Source organism: Rutidosis leptorrhynchoides, chromosome 4 (genome assembly GCF_046630445.1).
Source record: "Rutidosis leptorrhynchoides isolate AG116_Rl617_1_P2 chromosome 4, CSIRO_AGI_Rlap_v1, whole genome shotgun sequence".
Taxonomy (NCBI): Eukaryota; Viridiplantae; Streptophyta; class Magnoliopsida; order Asterales; family Asteraceae; genus Rutidosis; species Rutidosis leptorrhynchoides.
In genome coordinates this window covers 168860068-168878387 of record NC_092336.1, presented here as the reverse complement: position 1 = coordinate 168878387, position 18320 = coordinate 168860068, and positions in this window count along the sequence as shown.

Genomic DNA, 18320 nt, shown 5'->3' with positions numbered 1-18320 from the left:
TGTAAAAACTGCATTCAAGAAACTTATTTTGTTGTAACATATTTGTATTGTAAACCATTATGTAATGGTCGTGTGTAAACAGGATATTTTAGATTATCATTATTTGATAATCTACGTAAAGTTTTTTTTTAAACCTTTATTGATGAAATAAAGGTTATGGTTTGTTTAAAAATGAATGCAGTCTTTGAAAAACGTCTCATATAGAGGTCAAAACCTCGCAACGAAATCAATTAATATGGAACGTTTTTAATCAATAAGAACGGGACATTTCAGTTGGTATCCGAGCGTTGGTCTTAGAGAACCAGAAAATTTGCATTAGTGTGTCTTATCGAGTTTGTTAGGATGCATTAGTGAGTCTGGACTTCGACCGTGTTTTCTTTAAAAATGATTGCTTAACATTTTTGTTGGAAACTATATATTTTTAACATATGAATATTATGTGATATATTAATCTCTTAACGTGTTTGATATTATGTGATAGATGTCTACCTCTAGAACAAGTCCCATTGACTCACCTAATAATAATGAAGAGTCAAATGTAAATTGGAATGATTTGTGGACTGATTCACAAGTTCCCGAAGAGGAACCGGAAGAAGAGTCGGAACCGGAAGAAGAATCGGAACCGGAAGAAGAATCGGAACCGGATGAAGAAATAGAACCGGTGGGGGAAATAATAAAACGGTTAAGTAAAAGAAAATCCTCAACCAACCGACCAAAGTTAATTATGGTCAATGGTGTTTCCGCCAAGGAAGCAAAATATTGGGAGGATTACCAATTCTCCGATGAATCGGATTTCGACGAGAATTCCGATGATGTTATAGAAATTACCCCAACTGAATTTAAAAAGGCAAAAGAAAATAATAAGGGAAAGGGCATAAAAATAGAGAAATCTAATTCCAACCCCGATGAACTTTATATGTATCGTCAACCCCCGAAGTCCTTAAGTTGTAACAATGACCCGGGAACCTCTAAACCACCAGGTTTTTCTAAACCAATGTGGACAACGACGGCTCGTATTAGGGGAACATCATATATCCCTAGAAACTTGGCAAAACGAACCAAAACCGAAGAAGAAGAAACGAGCGAGTCGGAATAAGATAGTTGTATTCGTGTGGTGTAATATATGGAATATAGTGTTCTTATGCTTTATGATATATGTAAAAATTGCTTGTATTAATAAGTATTTTTTTTATGAATCTAACTCTTGTCTATTTTACAGTTTAAAAACACAAAATGGATAGACAACCCAATATTTTAAGAGACCTACCCGGAGACATGATTGATGAAATCTTGTCTAGAGTCGGCCAGAATTCTTCGGCACAACTATTTAAGGCGAGATCAGTTTGTAAGACATTCGAAGAACGTTCCAAGAATGTCTTGATTTATAAGAGACTTTCGTTTGAAAGATGGGGGATATCACATTGGGAAACCCATAAGTTACGATGTGTTTACTTTGACGCATATATTGCGGGGAACCCAAATGCTATTTTACGCAACGGGTTAAGAAATTATTTTGACTCAATATATCCGAATATTGGACTTCGTGATTTAGAAAAAGCGGCTAACATGCAACATAAAGAAGCATGTTATGCTTACGGATTAGTAATGTTCGCTTCTCACCAAAGTGAGAACAAGAACATCGGGCTACAACTATTAAACAAAACGTTTCCACAAGTGACGGAGTCGGTAATTGGGGTAAGAAATGAGGTTTTTAGATTATTACGGGACTGTTGGACATTACGTAACCCTCGTCCCTTTGATGACGTTACAACACGCTGTCTTATCAACGGCCATAACGGTTATGTTGCACAAGACCAAGGATGGGAAGTAGTCCTAGTAAAACCAGAATGCATGACTTGTTTCTGGACGTATGAATTACGTGTCTTTATTGCCTTTGCCGAACGACTTGTGTACTAGCTAGAATTGTCTTCACAACTATCTTGTATCAAAGTTATTGTGTGCTATATTTCATGCTTTATGTAAAATAAGCGGTATTGTAAGTTTGTAAAATATTGTATAAAAGTTTGAACGCGAAATATTATTACAATCAGTTTTTCATATAGAATTGTAGTAGTTGAATTGTATATTAGCTACTAAGTATGAACTTAACGGGTAGGTACTACCCGAATTTAAACTTATAAAACGCTAATATGAAGAAAAAGCTTTTATAAATGAGTTCATATTATGCTACGAAATACTATTAACTACTCTTAATATTCTGTATGATTAACTTGTTCCATTTAACTATTTTGAAGGAAATGGCACCGACTACTCGACACACCGTGAATATGAATGAAGAGGAATTCCGTACTTTTCTAGCTTCAAACATAGCCGCAGTACAGGCTGCGCTACATACCAACAATAACCTTGGATCTAGCAGTACAGGAAATCGTGTAGGATGCACCTACAAAGAATTCACTGCCTGCAAACCTTTGGAATTTGATGGAACCGAAGGACCGATCGGATTGAAACGGTGGACCGAGAAGGTTGAATCGGTGTTTGCCATAAGTAAGTGTACTGAAGAGGACAAAGTGAAGTACGCTACGCATACCTTCACAGGTTCTGCGTTAACATGGTGGAATACCTATCTAGAGCAAGTGGGACAAGATGATGCGTACGCACTACCGTGGTCAGCATTCAAGCACTTGATGAACGAGAAGTACCGTCCCAGAACCGAGGTCAATAAGCTCAAGACAGAACTTAGAGGGTTACGAACCCAAGGATTTGATATTACCACGTACGAAAGACGATTCACAGAATTGTGCCTATTGTGTCCGGGAGCATTCGAAGATGAGGAAGAGAAGATCGACGCGTTTGTGAAAGGATTACCGGAAAGAATCCAAGAAGATATAAGTTCACACGAGCCCGCCTCCATACAACAGGCATGTCGAATGGCTCACAAACTAGTGAACCAGATTGAAGAAAGAATTAAAGAACAGACTGCTGAAGATGCCAATGTGAAGCAAGTCAAAAGAAAGTGGGAGGAAAACGGTGATAAGAATCACCAATACAACAACAACAGCAATTACAACAATAATCGCAACAATTATCCCAACAATCGCAACATCAATCGCAACTACAACAAACGGCCCAACAACAACAACAATAATAACCGCAACAACAATAACAATCAGAAGCAACTATGCCAAAGGTGTGAAAAGAATCACTCGGGGTTCTGCACCAAATTTTGCAACAAGTGTAAACGAAATGGTCATAGCGCGGCGAAGTGTGAGGTCTACGGACCAGGGGTTAATAGAACGAAAGGAACAAATGGTGTCGGAACGAGTAATGGCGGAGCAAGTAGTGTCGGAGCAAGTTATGCCAATGTAGTTTGTTATAAATGTGGAAAACCAGGCCACATTATTAGAAATTGCCCGAACCAGGAGAACACGAATGGACAAGGCCGTGGAAGAGTTTTCAATATTAATGCGGTAGAGGCACAGGAAGACCCGGAGCTTGTTACGGGTACGTTTCTTATTGACAATAAATCTGCTTACGTTTTATTTGATTCGGGTGCGGATAGAAGCTATATGAGTAGAGATTTTTGTGCTAAATTAAGTTGTCCATTGACGCCTTTGGATAGTAAATTTTTACTCGAATTAGCAAATGGTAAATTAATTTCAGCAGATAATATATGTCGGAATCGAGAAATTAAACTGGTTAGCGAAACATTTAAGATTGATTTGATACCAGTAGAGTTAGGGAGTTTTGATGTGATAATCGGTATGGACTGGTTGAAAGAAGTGAAAGCGGAGATCGTTTGTTACAAAAATGCAATTCGCATTATACGAGAAAAAGGAAAACCCTTAATGGTGTACGGAGAAAAGGGCAACACGAAGCTACATCTTATTAGTAATTTGAAGGCACAAAAACTAATAAGAAAAGGTTGCTATGCTGTTCTAGCACACGTCGAGAAAGTACAAACTAAAGAAAAGAGCATCAATGATGTTCCCATTGCAAAAGAATTTCCCGATGTATTTCCGAAAGAATTACCGGGATTACCCCCACATCGATCCGTTGAATTTCAAATAGATCTTGTACCAGGAGCTGCACCAATAGCTCGTGCTCCTTACAGACTCGCACCCAGCGAGATGAAAGAACTGCAAAGCCAATTACAAGAACTTTTAGAGCGTGGTTTCATTCGACCAAGCACATCACCGTGGGGAGCTCCTGTTTTGTTTGTCAAGAAGAAAGATGGTACATTCAGGTTGTGTATCGACTACCGAGAGTTGAACAAACTTACCATCAAGAACCGCTACCCACTACCGAGAATCGACGACTTATTTGATCAACTACAAGGCTCGTCTGTTTATTCAAAGATTGACTTACGTTCCGGGTATCATCAAATGCGGGTGAAAGAAGATGATATTCCAAAGACTGCTTTCAGAACACGTTACGGTCATTACGAGTTTATGGTCATGCCGTTTGGTTTAACTAATGCACCAGCTGTGTTCATGGACCTTATGAACCGAGTGTGTGGACCATACCTTGACAAGTTTGTCATTGTTTTCATTGATGACATACTTATTTACTCAAAGAATGACCAAGAACATGGTGAACATTTGAGAAAGGTGTTAGAAGTATTGAGGAAGGAAGAATTGTACGCTAAGTTTTCAAAGTGTGCATTTTGGTTGGAAGAAGTTCAATTCCTCGGTCACATAGTGAACAAAGAAGGTATTAAGGTGGATCCGGCAAAGATAGAAACTGTTGAAAAGTGGGAAACCCCGAAAACTCCGAAACACATACGCCAGTTTTTAGGACTAGCTGGTTACTACAGAAGGTTCATCCAAGACTTTTCCAGAATAGCAAAACCCTTGACTGCATTAACGCATAAAGGGAAGAAATTTGAATGGAATGATGAACAAGAGAAAGCGTTTCAGTTATTGAAGAAAAAGCTAACTACGGCACCTATATTGTCATTGCCTGAAGGGAATGATGATTTTGTGATTTATTGTGACGCATCAAAGCAAGGTCTCGGTTGTGTATTAATGCAACGAACGAAGGTGATTGCTTATGCGTCTAGACAATTGAAGATTCACGAACAAAATTATACGACGCATGATTTGGAATTAGGCGCGGTTGTTTTTGCATTAAAGACTTGGAGGCACTACTTATATGGGGTCAAAAGTATTATATATACCGACCACAAAAGTCTTCAACACATATTTAATCAGAAACAACTGAATATGAGGCAGCGTAGGTGGATTGAATTATTGAATGATTACGATTTTGATATTCGTTACCACCCGGGGAAGGCAAATGTGGTAGCCGATGCCTTGAGCAGGAAGGATAGAGAACCCATTCGAGTAAAATCTATGAATATAATGATTCATAATAACATTACTACTCAAATAAAGGAGGCGCAACAAGGAGTTTTAAAAGAGGGAAATTTAAAGGATGAAATACCCAAAGGATCGGAGAAGCATCTTAATATTCGGGAAGACGGAACCCGGTATAGGGCTGAAAGGATTTGGGTACCAAAATTTGGAGATATGAGAGAAATGGTACTTAGAGAAGCTCATAAAACCAGATACTCAATACATCCTGGAACGGGGAAGATGTACAAGGATCTCAAGAAACATTTTTGGTGGCCGGGTATGAAAGCCGATGTTGCTAAATACGTAGGAGAATGTTTGACGTGTTCTAAGGTCAAAGCTGAGCATCAGAAACCATCAGGTCTACTTCAACAACCCGAAATCCCGGAATGGAAATGGGAAAACATTACCATGGATTTCATCACTAAATTGCCAAGGACTGCAAGTGGTTTTGATACTATTTGGGTAATAGTTGATCGTCTCACCAAATCAGCACACTTCCTACCAATAAGAGAAGATGACAAGATGGAGAAGTTAGCACGACTGTATTTGAAGGAAGTCGTCTCCAGACATGGAATACCAATCTCTATTATCTCTGATAGGGATGGCAGATTTATTTCAAGATTCTGGCAGACATTACAGCAAGCATTAGGAACTCGTCTAGACATGAGTACTGCCTATCATCCACAAACTGATGGGCAGAGCGAAAGGACGATACAAACGCTTGAAGACATGCTACGAGCATGTGTTATTGATTTCGGAAACAGTTGGGATCGACATCTACCGTTAGCAGAATTTTCCTACAACAACAGCTACCATTCAAGCATTGAGATGGCGCCGTTCGAAGCACTTTATGGTAGAAAGTGCAGGTCTCCGATTTGTTGGAGTGAGGTGGGGGATAGACAGATTACGGGTCCGGAGATTATACAAGAAACTACCGAGAAGATCATCCAAATTCAACAACGGTTGAAAACCGCCCAAAGTCGACAAAAGAGCTACGCTGACATTAAAAGAAAAGATATAGAATTTGAAATTGGAGAGATGGTCATGCTTAAAGTTTCACCTTGGAAAGGCGTTGTTCGATTTGGTAAACGAGGGAAATTAAATCCAAGGTATATTGGACCATTCAAGATTATTGATCGTGTCGGACCAGTAGCTTACCGACTTGAGTTACCTCAACAACTCGCGGCTGTACATAACACTTTCCACGTCTCGAATTTGAAGAAATGTTTTGCTAAAGAAGATCTCACTATTCCGTTAGATGAAATCCAAATCAACGAAAAACTCCAATTCATCGAAGAACCCGTCGAAATAATGGATCGTGAGGTTAAAAGACTTAAGCAAAACAAGATACCAATTGTTAAGGTTCGATGGAATGCTCGTAGAGGACCCGAGTTCACCTGGGAGCGTGAAGATCAGATGAAGAAGAAATACCCGCATCTATTTCCAGAAGATTCGTCAACACCTTCAACAGCTTAAAATTTCGGGACGAAATTTATTTAACGGGTAGGTACTGTAGTGACCGGAACTTTTCCATGTTTATATATATTAATTGAGATTGATGTTTACATGATTAAATGTTTCCAACATGTTAAGCAATCAAACTTGTTAAGACTTGATTAATTGAAATAGGTTTCATATAGACAATTGACCACCCAAGTTGACCGGTGATTCACGAACGTTAAAACTTGTAAAAAACTATATGATGACATATATATGGTTATATATATAGTTAACATGATATTATGATAAGTAAACATATCATTAATTATATTAACAATGAACTACATATGTAAAAACAAGACTACTAACTTAATGATTTTGAAACGAGACATATATGTAACGTTTATCGTTGTAACGACATTTAATGTATATATATCATATTAAGAGATATTCGTACATCATAATATCATGATAATATAATAATTTAAAATCTCTTTTGATATTATAAACATTGGGTTAACAACATTTAACAAGATCGTTAACCTAAAGGTTTCAAAACAACACTTACATGTAACGACTAACGATGACTTAACGACTCAGTTAAAATGTATATACATGTAGTGTTTTAATATGTATTTATACACTTTTGAAAGACTTCAATACACTTATCAAAATACTTCTACTTAACAAAAATGCTTACAATTACATTCTCGTTCAGTTTCATCAACAATTCTACTCGTATGCACCCGTATTCGTACTCGTACAATACACAGCTTTTAGATGTATGTACTATTGGTATATACACTCCAATGATCAGCTCTTAACAGCCCATGTGAGTCACCTAACACATGTGGGAACCATCATTTGGCAACTAGCATGAAATATCTCATAAGATTACAAAAATATGAGTAATCATTCATGACTTATTTACATGAAAACAAAATTACATATCCTTTATATCTAATCCATACACCAACGACCAAAAACACCTACAAACACTTTCATTCTTCAATTTTCTTCATCTAATTGAACTCTCTCAAGTTCTATCTTCAAGTTCTAAGTGTTCTTCATAAATTCCAAAAGTTCTAGTTTCATAAAATCAAGAATACTTTCAAGTTTGCTAGCTCACTTCCAATCTTGTAAGGTGATCATCCAACCTCAAGAAATCTTTGTTTCTTACAGTAGGTTATCATTCTAATACAAGGTAATAATCATATTCAAACTTTGGTTCAATTTCTATAACTATAACAATCTTATTTCAAGTGATGATCTTACTTGAACTTGTTTTCGTGTCATGATTTTGCTTCAAGAACTTTGAGCCATCCAAGGATCCATTGAAGCTAGATCCATTTTTCTCTTTTCCAGTAGGTTCATCCAAGGAACTTAAGGTAGTAATGATGTTCATAACATCATTCGATTCATACATATAAAGCTATCTTATTCGAAGGTTTAAACTTGTAATCACTAGAACATAGTTTAGTTAATTCTAAACTTGTTCGCAAACAAAAGTTAATCCTTCTAACTTGACTTTTAAAATCAACTAAACACATGTTCTATATCTATATGATAATGTTCTATATCTATATGATATGCTAACTTAATGATTTAAAACCTGGAAACACGAAAAACACCGTAAAACCGGATTTACGCCGTCGTAGTAACACCGCGGGCTGTTTTGGGTTAGTTAATTAAAAACTATGATAAACTTTGATTTAAAAGTTGTTATTCTGAGAAAATGATTTTTATTATGAACATGAAACTATATCCAAAAATTATGGTTAAACTCAAAGTGGAAGTATGTTTTCTAAAATGGTCATCTAGACGTCGTTCTTTCGACTGAAATGACTACCTTTACAAAAACGACTTGTAACTTATTTTTCCGACTAGAAACCTATACTTTTTTTGTTTAGATTCATAAAATAGAGTTCAATATGAAACCATAGCAATTTGATTCACTCAAAACGGATTTAAAATGAAGAAGTTATGGGTAAAACAAGATTGGATAATTTTTCTCATTTTAGCTACGTGAAAATTGGTAACAAATCTATTCCAACCATAACTTAATCAACTTGTATTATATATTATGTAATCTTGAGATACCATAGACACGTATACAATGTTTCGACCTATCATGTCGACACATCTATATATATTTCGGAACAACCATAGACACTCTATATGTGAATGTTGGAGTTAGCTATACAGGGTTGAGGTTGATTCCAAAATATATATAGTTTGAGTTGTGATCAATACTGAGATACGTATACACTGGGTCGTGGATTGATTCAAGATAATATTTATCGATTTATTTCTGTACATCTAACTGTGGACAACTAGTTGTAGGTTACTAACGAGGACAGCTGACTTAATAAACTTAAAACATCAAAATATATTAAAAGTGTTGTAAATATATTTTGAACATACTTTGATATATATGTATATATTGTTATAGGTTCGTGAATCAACCAGTGGCCAAGTCTTACTTCCCGACGAAGTAAAAAATCTGTGAAAGTGAGTTATAGTCCCACTTTTAAAATCTAATATTTTTGGGATGAGAATACATGCAGGTTTTATAAATGATTTACAAAATAGACACAAGTACGTGAAACTACATTCTATGGTTGAATTATCGAAATCGAATATGCCCCTTTTTATTAAGTCTGGTAATCTAAGAATTAGGGAACAGACACCCTAATTGACGCGAATCCTAAAGATAGATCTATTGGGCCTAACAAACCCCATCCAAAGTACCGGATGCTTTAGTACTTCGAAATTTATATCATATCCGAAGGGTGTCCCGGAATGATGGGGATATTCTTATATATGCATCTTGTTATTGTCGGTTACCAGGTGTTCACCATATGAATGATTTTTATCTCTATGTATGGGATGTGTATTGAAATATGAAATCTTGTGGTCTATTGTTACGATTTGATATATATAGGTTAAACCTATAACTCACCAACATTTTTGTTGACGTTTTAAGCATGTTTATTCTCAGGTGATTATTAAGAGCTTCCGCTGTCGCATACTTAAATAAGGACAAGATTTGGAGTCCATGCTTGTATGATATTGTGTAAAAACTGCATTCAAGAAACTTATTTTGTTGTAACATATTTGTATTGTAAACCATTATGTAATGGTCGTGTGTAAACAGGATATTTTAGATTATCATTATTTGATAATCTACGTAAAGTTTTTTTTTAAACCTTTATTGATGAAATAAAGGTTATGGTTTGTTTAAAAATGAATGCAGTCTTTGAAAAACGTCTCATATAGAGGTCAAAACCTCGCAACGAAATCAATTAATATGGAACGTTTTTAATCAATAAGAACGGGACATTTCAAACATCGGGCTACAACTATTAAACAAAACGTTTCCACAAGTGACGGAGTCGGTAATTGGGGTAAGAAATGAGGTTTTTAGATTGTTACGGGACTGTTGGACATTACGTAACCCTCGTCCCTTTGACGACGTTACAACACGCTGTCTTATCAACGGCCATAACGGTTATGTTCCACAAGACCAAGGATGGGAAGTAGTCCTAGTAAAACCAAAATGCATGACTTGTTTTTGGACGTATGAATTACGTGTCTTTATTGCCTTTGCTGAACGACTTGTGTACTAGCTAGAATTATCTTCACAACTATCTTGTATCAAAGTTATTGTGTGCTATATTTCATGCTTTATGTAAAATAAGCGGTATTGTAAGTTTGTAAAATATTGTATAAAAGTTTGAACGCGAAATATTATTATAATCAGTTTTTCATATAAAATTGTAGTAGTTGAATTGTATATTAGCTACTAAGTATGAACTTAACGGGTAGGTACTACCCGAATTTAAACTTATAAAATGCTAATATGAAGAAAAAGCTTTTATAAATGAGTTCATATTATGCTACGAAATACTATTAACTACTCTTAATATTCTGTATGATTAACTTGTTCCATTTGACTATTTTGAAGGAAATGGCACCGACTACTCGACACACCGTGAATATGAATGAAGAGGAATTCCGTACTTTTCTAGCTTCAAACATAGCCGCAGTACAGGCTGCGCTACATACCAACAATAACCTTGGATCTAGCAGTACAGGAAATCGTGTAGGATGCACCTACAAAGAATTCACTGCCTGCAAACCTTTGGAATTTGATGGAACCGAAGGACCGATCGGATTGAAACGGTGGACCGAGAAGGTCGAATCGGTGTTTGCCATAAGTAAGTGTACTGAAGAGGACAAAGTAAAGTACGCTACGCATACCTTCACAGGTTCTGCGTTAACATGGTGGAATACCTATCTAGAGCAAGTGGGACAAGACGATGCGTACGCACTACCGTGGTCAGCATTCAAGCACTTGATGAATGAAAAGTACCGTCCCAGAACCGAGGTCAATAAGCTCAAGACAGAACTTAGAGGGTTACGAACCCAAGGATTTGATATTACCACGTATGAAAGACGATTCACAGAATTGTGCCTATTGTGTCCGGGAGCATTCGAAGATGAGGAAGAGAAGATCGACGCGTTTGTGAAAGGATTACCAGAAAGAATCCAAGAAGATATAAGTTCACACGAGCCCGCCTCCATACAACAGGCATGTAGAATGGCTCACAAACTAGTGAACCAGATTGAAGAAAGAATTAAAGAACAGACTGCTGAAGAGGCCAATGTGAAGCAAGTCAAAAGAAAGTGGGAGGAAAACGGTGATAAGAATCACCAATACAATAACAACAGCAATTATAACAATAATCGCAACAACTATCCTAACAATCGCAACATCAATCGCAACTACAACAAACGGCCCAACAACAACAACAACAACAACAACAGCAACTACAACAATCATCCCAACAACAATAATAACCGCAACAACAACAACAATCAGAAGCAGCTATGCCAAAGGTGTGAAAAGTATCACTCGGGGTTCTGCACCAAATTTTGCAACAAGTGTAAAAGAAATGGTCATAGCGCGGTGAAGTGTGAGGTCTACGGACCAGGGGTTAATAGAACGAAAGGAACAAATGGTGTCAGAACGAGTAATGGCGGAGCAAGTAGTGTCGGAGCAAGTTATGCCAATGTAGTTTGTTATAAATGTGGAAAACCGGGCCACATTATTAGAAATTGCCCGAACCAGGAGAACACGAATGGACAAGGCCACGGAAGAGTTTTCAATATTAATGCGGCAGAGGCACAGGAAGACCCGGAGCTTGTTACGGGTACGTTTCTTATTGACAATAAATCTGCTTACGTTTTATTTGATTCGGGTGCGGATAGAACCTATATGAGTAGAGATTTTTGTGCTAAATTAAGTTGTCCATTGACGCCTTTAGATAGTAAATTTTTACTCGAATTAGCAAATGGTAAATTAATTTCAGCAGATAATATATATCGGAATCGAGAAATTAAACTGGTTAGCGAAACATTTAAGATTGATTTGATACCAGTAGAGTTAGGGAGTTTTGATGTGATAATCGGTATGGACTGGTTGAAAGAAGTGAAAGCAGAGATCGTTTGTTACAAAAATGCAATTCGCATTATACGAGAAAAAGGAAAACCCTTAATGGTGTACGGAGAAAAGGGCAACACGAAGCTACATCTTATTAGTAATTTGAAGGCACAAAAACTAATAAGAAAAGGTTGCTATGCTGTTCTAGCACACATCGAGAAAGTACAAACTGAAGAAAAGAGCATCAATGATGTTCCCGTCGCAAAAGAATTTCCCGATGTATTTCTGAAAGAATTACCGGGATTACCCCCACATCGATCCGTTGAATTTCAAATAGATCTTGTACCAGGAGCTGCACCAATAGCTCGTGCTCCTTACAGACTCGCACCCAGCGAGATGAAAGAACTGCAAAGCCAATTACAAGAACTTTTAGTGCGTGGTTTCATTCGACCAAGCACATCACCGTGGGGAGCTCCTATTTTGTTTGTTAAGAAGAAAGATGGTACATTCAGGTTGTGTATCGACTACCGAGAGTTGAACAAACTTACCATCAAGAACCGCTACCCACTACCGAGAATCGACGACTTATTTGATCAACTACAAGGCTCGTCTGTTTATTCAAAGATTGACTTACGTTTCGGGTATCATCAAATGCGGGTGAAAGAAGATGATATTCCAAAGATTGCTTTCAGAACACGTTACGGTCATTACGAGTTTATGGTCATGCCGTTTGGTTTAACTAATGCACCAGCTGTGTTCATGGACCTTATGAACCGAGTGTGTGGACCATACCTTGAAAAGTTTGTCATTGTTTTCATTGATGACATACTTATTTACTCAAAGAATGACCAAGAACACGGTGAACATTTGAGAAAAGTGTTAGAAGTATTGAGGAAGGAAGAATTGTACGCTAAGTTTTCAAAGTGTGCATTTTGGTTGGAAGAAGTTCAATTCCTCGGTCACATAGTGAACAAAGAAGGTATTAAGGTGGATCCGGCAAAGATAGAAACTGTTGAAAAGTGGGAAACTCCGAAAACTCCGAAACACATACGCCAGTTTTTAGGACTAGCTGGTTACTACAGAAGGTTTATCCAAGACTTTTCCAGAATAGCAAAACCCTTGACTGCATTAACGCATAAAGGGAAGAAATTTGAATGGAATGATGAACAAGAGAAAGCGTTTCAGTTATTGAAGAAAAAGCTAACTACGGCACCTATATTGTCATTGCCTGAAGGGAATGATGATTTTGTGATTTATTGTGACGCATCAAAGCAAGGTCTCGGTTGTGTATTAATGCAACGAACGAAGGTGATTGCTTATGCGTCTAGACAATTGAAGATTCACGAACAAAATTATACGACGCATGATTTGGAATTAGGCGCGGTTGTTTTTGCATTAAAGACTTGGAGGCACTACTTATATGGGGTCAAAAGTATTATATATACCGACCACAAAAGTCTTCAACACATATTTAATCAGAAACAACTGAATATGAGGCAGCGTAGGTGGATTGAATTGTTGAATGATTATGACTTTGAGATTCGTTACCACCCGGGAAAGGCAAATGTGGTAGCCGATGCCTTGAGCAGGAAGGACAGAGAACCCATTCGAGTAAAATCTATGAATATAATGATTCATAATAACCTTACTACTCAAATAAAGGAGGCGCAACAAGGAGTTTTAAAAGAGGGAAATTTAAAGGATGAAATACCCAAGGGATCGGAGAAGCATCTTAATATTCGGGAAGACGGAACCCGGTATAGGGCTGAAAGGATTTGGGTACCAAAATTTGGAGATATGAGAGAAATGGTACTTAGAGAAGCTCATAAAACTAGATACTCAATACATCCTGGAACGGGGAAGATGTACAAGGATCTCAAGAAACATTTTTGGTGGCCGGGTATGAAAGCCGATGTTGCTAAATATGTAGGAGAATGTTTGACGTGTTCTAAGGTCAAAGCTGAGCATCAGAAACCATCAGGTCTACTTCAACAACCCGAAATCCCAGAATGGAAATGGGAAAACATTACCATGGATTTCATCACTAAATTGCCAAGGACTGCAAGTGGTTTTGATACTATTTGGGTAATAGTTGATCGTCTCACCAAATCAGCACACTTCCTGCCAATAAGAGAAGATGACAAGATGGAGAAGTTAGCACGACTGTATTTGAAGGAAGTCGTCTCCAGACATGGAATACCAATCTCTATTATCTCTGATAGGGATGGCAGATTTATTTCAAGATTCTGGCAGACATTACAGCAAGCATTAGGAACTCGTCTAGACATGAGTACTGCGTATCATCCACAAACTGATGGGCAGAGCGAAAGGACGATACAAACGCTTGAAGACATGCTACGAGCATGTGTTATTGATTTCGGAAACAGTTGGGATCGACATCTACCGTTAGCAGAATTTTCCTACAACAACAGCTACCATTCAAGCATTGAGATGGCGCCGTTTGAAGCACTTTATGGTAGAAAGTGCAGGTCTCCAATTTGTTGGAGTGAAGTGGGGGATAGACAGATTACGGGTCCGGAGATTATACAAGAAACTACCGAGAAGATCATCCAAATTCAACAACGGTTGAAAACCGCCCAAAGTCGACAAAAGAGCTACGCTGACATTAAAAGAAAAGATATAGAATTTGAAATTGGAGAGATGGTCATGCTTAAAGTTGCACCTTGGAGAGGCGTTGTTCGATTTGGTAAACGAGGGAAATTAAATCCAAGGTATATTGGACCATTCAAGATTATTGATCATGTCGGACCAGTAGCTTACCGACTTGAGTTACCTCAACAACTCGCGGCTGTACATAACACTTTCCATGTCTCGAATTTGAAGAAATGTTTTGCTAAAGAAGATCTCACTATTCCATTAGATGAAATCCAAATCAACGAAAAACTCCAATTCATCGAAGAACCCATCGAAATAATGGATCGTGAGGTTAAAAGACTTAAGCAAAACAAGATACCAATTGTTAAGGTTCGATGGAATGCTCGTAGAGGACCCGAGTTCACCTGGGAGTGTGAAGATCAGATGAAGAAGAAATACCCGCATCTATTTCCAGAAGATTCGTCAACACCTTCAACAGCTTAAAATTTCGGGACGAAATTTATTTAACGGGTAGGTACTGTAGTGACCCGAACTTTTCCATGTTTATATATATTAATTGAGATTGATATTTACATGATTAAATGTTTCCAACATGTTAAGAAATCAAACTTGTTAAGACTTGATTAATTGAAATATGTTTCATATAGACAATTGACCACCCAAGTTGACCGGCGATTCACGAACGTTAAAACTTGTAAAAACGACATGACGATATATATATGGATATACATATGGTTAACATGAGATTATGATAAGTAAGTATCTCCATAAGTATATTAACAATGAGTTATATACATATAAACAAGACTACTAACTTAAGGATTTCGAAACGAGACATATATGTAACGATTATCGTTGTAACGACATTTAAATGTATATATATCATATTAAGATATATTAATATATCATAATATCATGATAATATAATAATTTAACATCTCATTAGATATAATAAATAATGGGTTAACAGCATTAATTGAGATCGTTAACTTAAAGGTTTCAAAACAACACTTACATGTAACGACTAACGATGACTTAACGACTCAGTTAAAATGTATATACATGTAGTGTATTTAGATGTATTAAAATACTTTTGGAAGACTTCAAGACATATATCAAAACACTCATACTTAACGAAAATGGTTAAAGTTACTTTCACATTCTTTTCTTTCATCAAGAATTCTAGTCGTATTTTTACCCGTATTATACACAGCTTCAAAACGTACTTACTATGGGTATATACCAATAGGAACTAGCATGGGATTCCACTCTTGATTATGTCATGTATGACTAATCAATTTTAACTTCTACCATGAGCTAGTCAACTAACTAGAACTCCTTTTAACCCCACTCACCACTCACCAATTACCACTCATCATTCACTCCATTTCACTTCCAATTCTCTTTCTAATTCTCTCTCAACATACCCACACTATTATGAACGTATTTTTCTAGTAATTAATCATCATGTTCATCAAAAATCACTTCAAGAATCAAGCTATAATCATCATAGGAAGAACACTTCAAGAACACTTCAAAAATCCCTTCAAGTTTACTAATTTACTTCCAAGCTTTCTAATCCATTCCAAGTAATCATCTAAGATCAAGAAACCTTTGTTATATACAGTAGGTTATCTTTCTTATTCAAGGTAATATTCATATTCAAACTTTGATTCAATTTCTATAACTATAAACTATCTTAATTCGAGTAAAAATCTTACTTGAACTTGTTTTTGTGTCATGATCCTACTTCAAGAACCTTCAAGCCATCCAAGATCCTTTGAAGCTAGATCATTTCTTGTCACTTCCAGTAGGTTTACCTACTAAACTTGAGGTAGTAATGATGTTCATAACATCATTCGATTCATATATATAAAACTATCTTATTCGAAGGTTTAAACTCGCAATCACTAGAACATAGTTTAGTTAATTCTAAACTTGTTCGCAAACAAAAGTTAATCCTTCTAACTTGACTTTTAAAATTAACTAAACACATGTTCTATATCTATATGATATGCTAACTTAATGATTTAAAACCTGGAAACACGAAAAACACCGTAAAACCGGATTTACGCCGTCGTAGTAACACCGCGGGCTGTTTTGGGTTAGTTAATTAAAAACTATGATAAACTTTGATTTAAAAGTTGTTATTCTGAGAAAATGATTTTTATTATTAACATGAAACTATATCCAAAAATTATAGTTAAACTCAAAGTGGAAGTATGTTTTCTAAAATGGTCATCTAGACGTCGTTCTTTCGACTGAAATGACTACCTTTACAAAAACGACTTGTAACTTATTTTTCCGACTATAAACCTATACTTTTTCTGTTTAGATTCATAAAATACAGTTCAATATGAAACCATAGCAATTTGATTCACTCAAAACGGATTTAAAATGAAGAAGTTATGGGTAAAACAAGATTGGATAATTTTTCTCATTTTAGCTACGTGAAAATTGGTAACAAATCTATTCCAACCATAACTTAATCAACTTGTATTGTATATTATGTAATCTTGAGATACCATAGACACGTATACAATGTTTCGACCTATCATGTCGACACATCTATATATATTTCGGAACAACCATAGACACTCTATATGTGAATGTTGGAGTTAGCTATACAGGGTTGAGGTTGATTCCAAAATATATATAGTTTGAGTTGTGATCAATACTGAGATACGTATACACTGGGTCGTGGATTGATTCAAGATAATATTTATTGATTTATTTCTGTACATCTAACTGTGGACAACTAGTTGTAGGTTACTAACGAGGACAGCTGACTTAATAAACTTAAAACATCAAAATATATTAAAAGTGTTGTAAATATATTTTGAACATACTTTAATATATATGTATATATTGTTATAGGTTCGTGAATCAACAGTGGCCAAGTCTTACTTCTCGACGAAGTAAAAATCTGTGAAAGTGAGTTATAGTCCCACTTTTAAAATCTAATATTTTTGGGATGAGAATACATGCAGGTTTTATAAATGATTTACAAAATAGACACAAGTACGTGAAACTACATTCTATGGTTGAATTATCGAAATCGAATATGCCCCTTTTTATTAAGTCTGGTAATCTAAGAATTAGGGAACAGACACCCTAATTGACGCGAATCCTAAAGATAGATCTATTGGGCCTAACAAACCTCATCCAAAGTACCGGATGCTTTAGTACTTCGAAATTTATATCATATCCGAAGGGTGTCCCGGAATGATGGGGATATTCTTATATATGCATCTTGTTAATGTCGGTTACCAGGTGTTCACCATATGAATGATTTTTATCTCTATGTATGGGATGTGTATTGAAATATGAAATCTTGTGGTCTATCGTTACGATTTGATATATATAGGTTAAACCTATAACTCACCAACATTTTTGTTGACGTTTAAAGCATGTTTATTCTCAGGTGAATATTAAGAGCTTCCGCTGTTGCATACTAAAATAAGGACAAGATTTGGAGTCCATGTTTATACGATATTGTG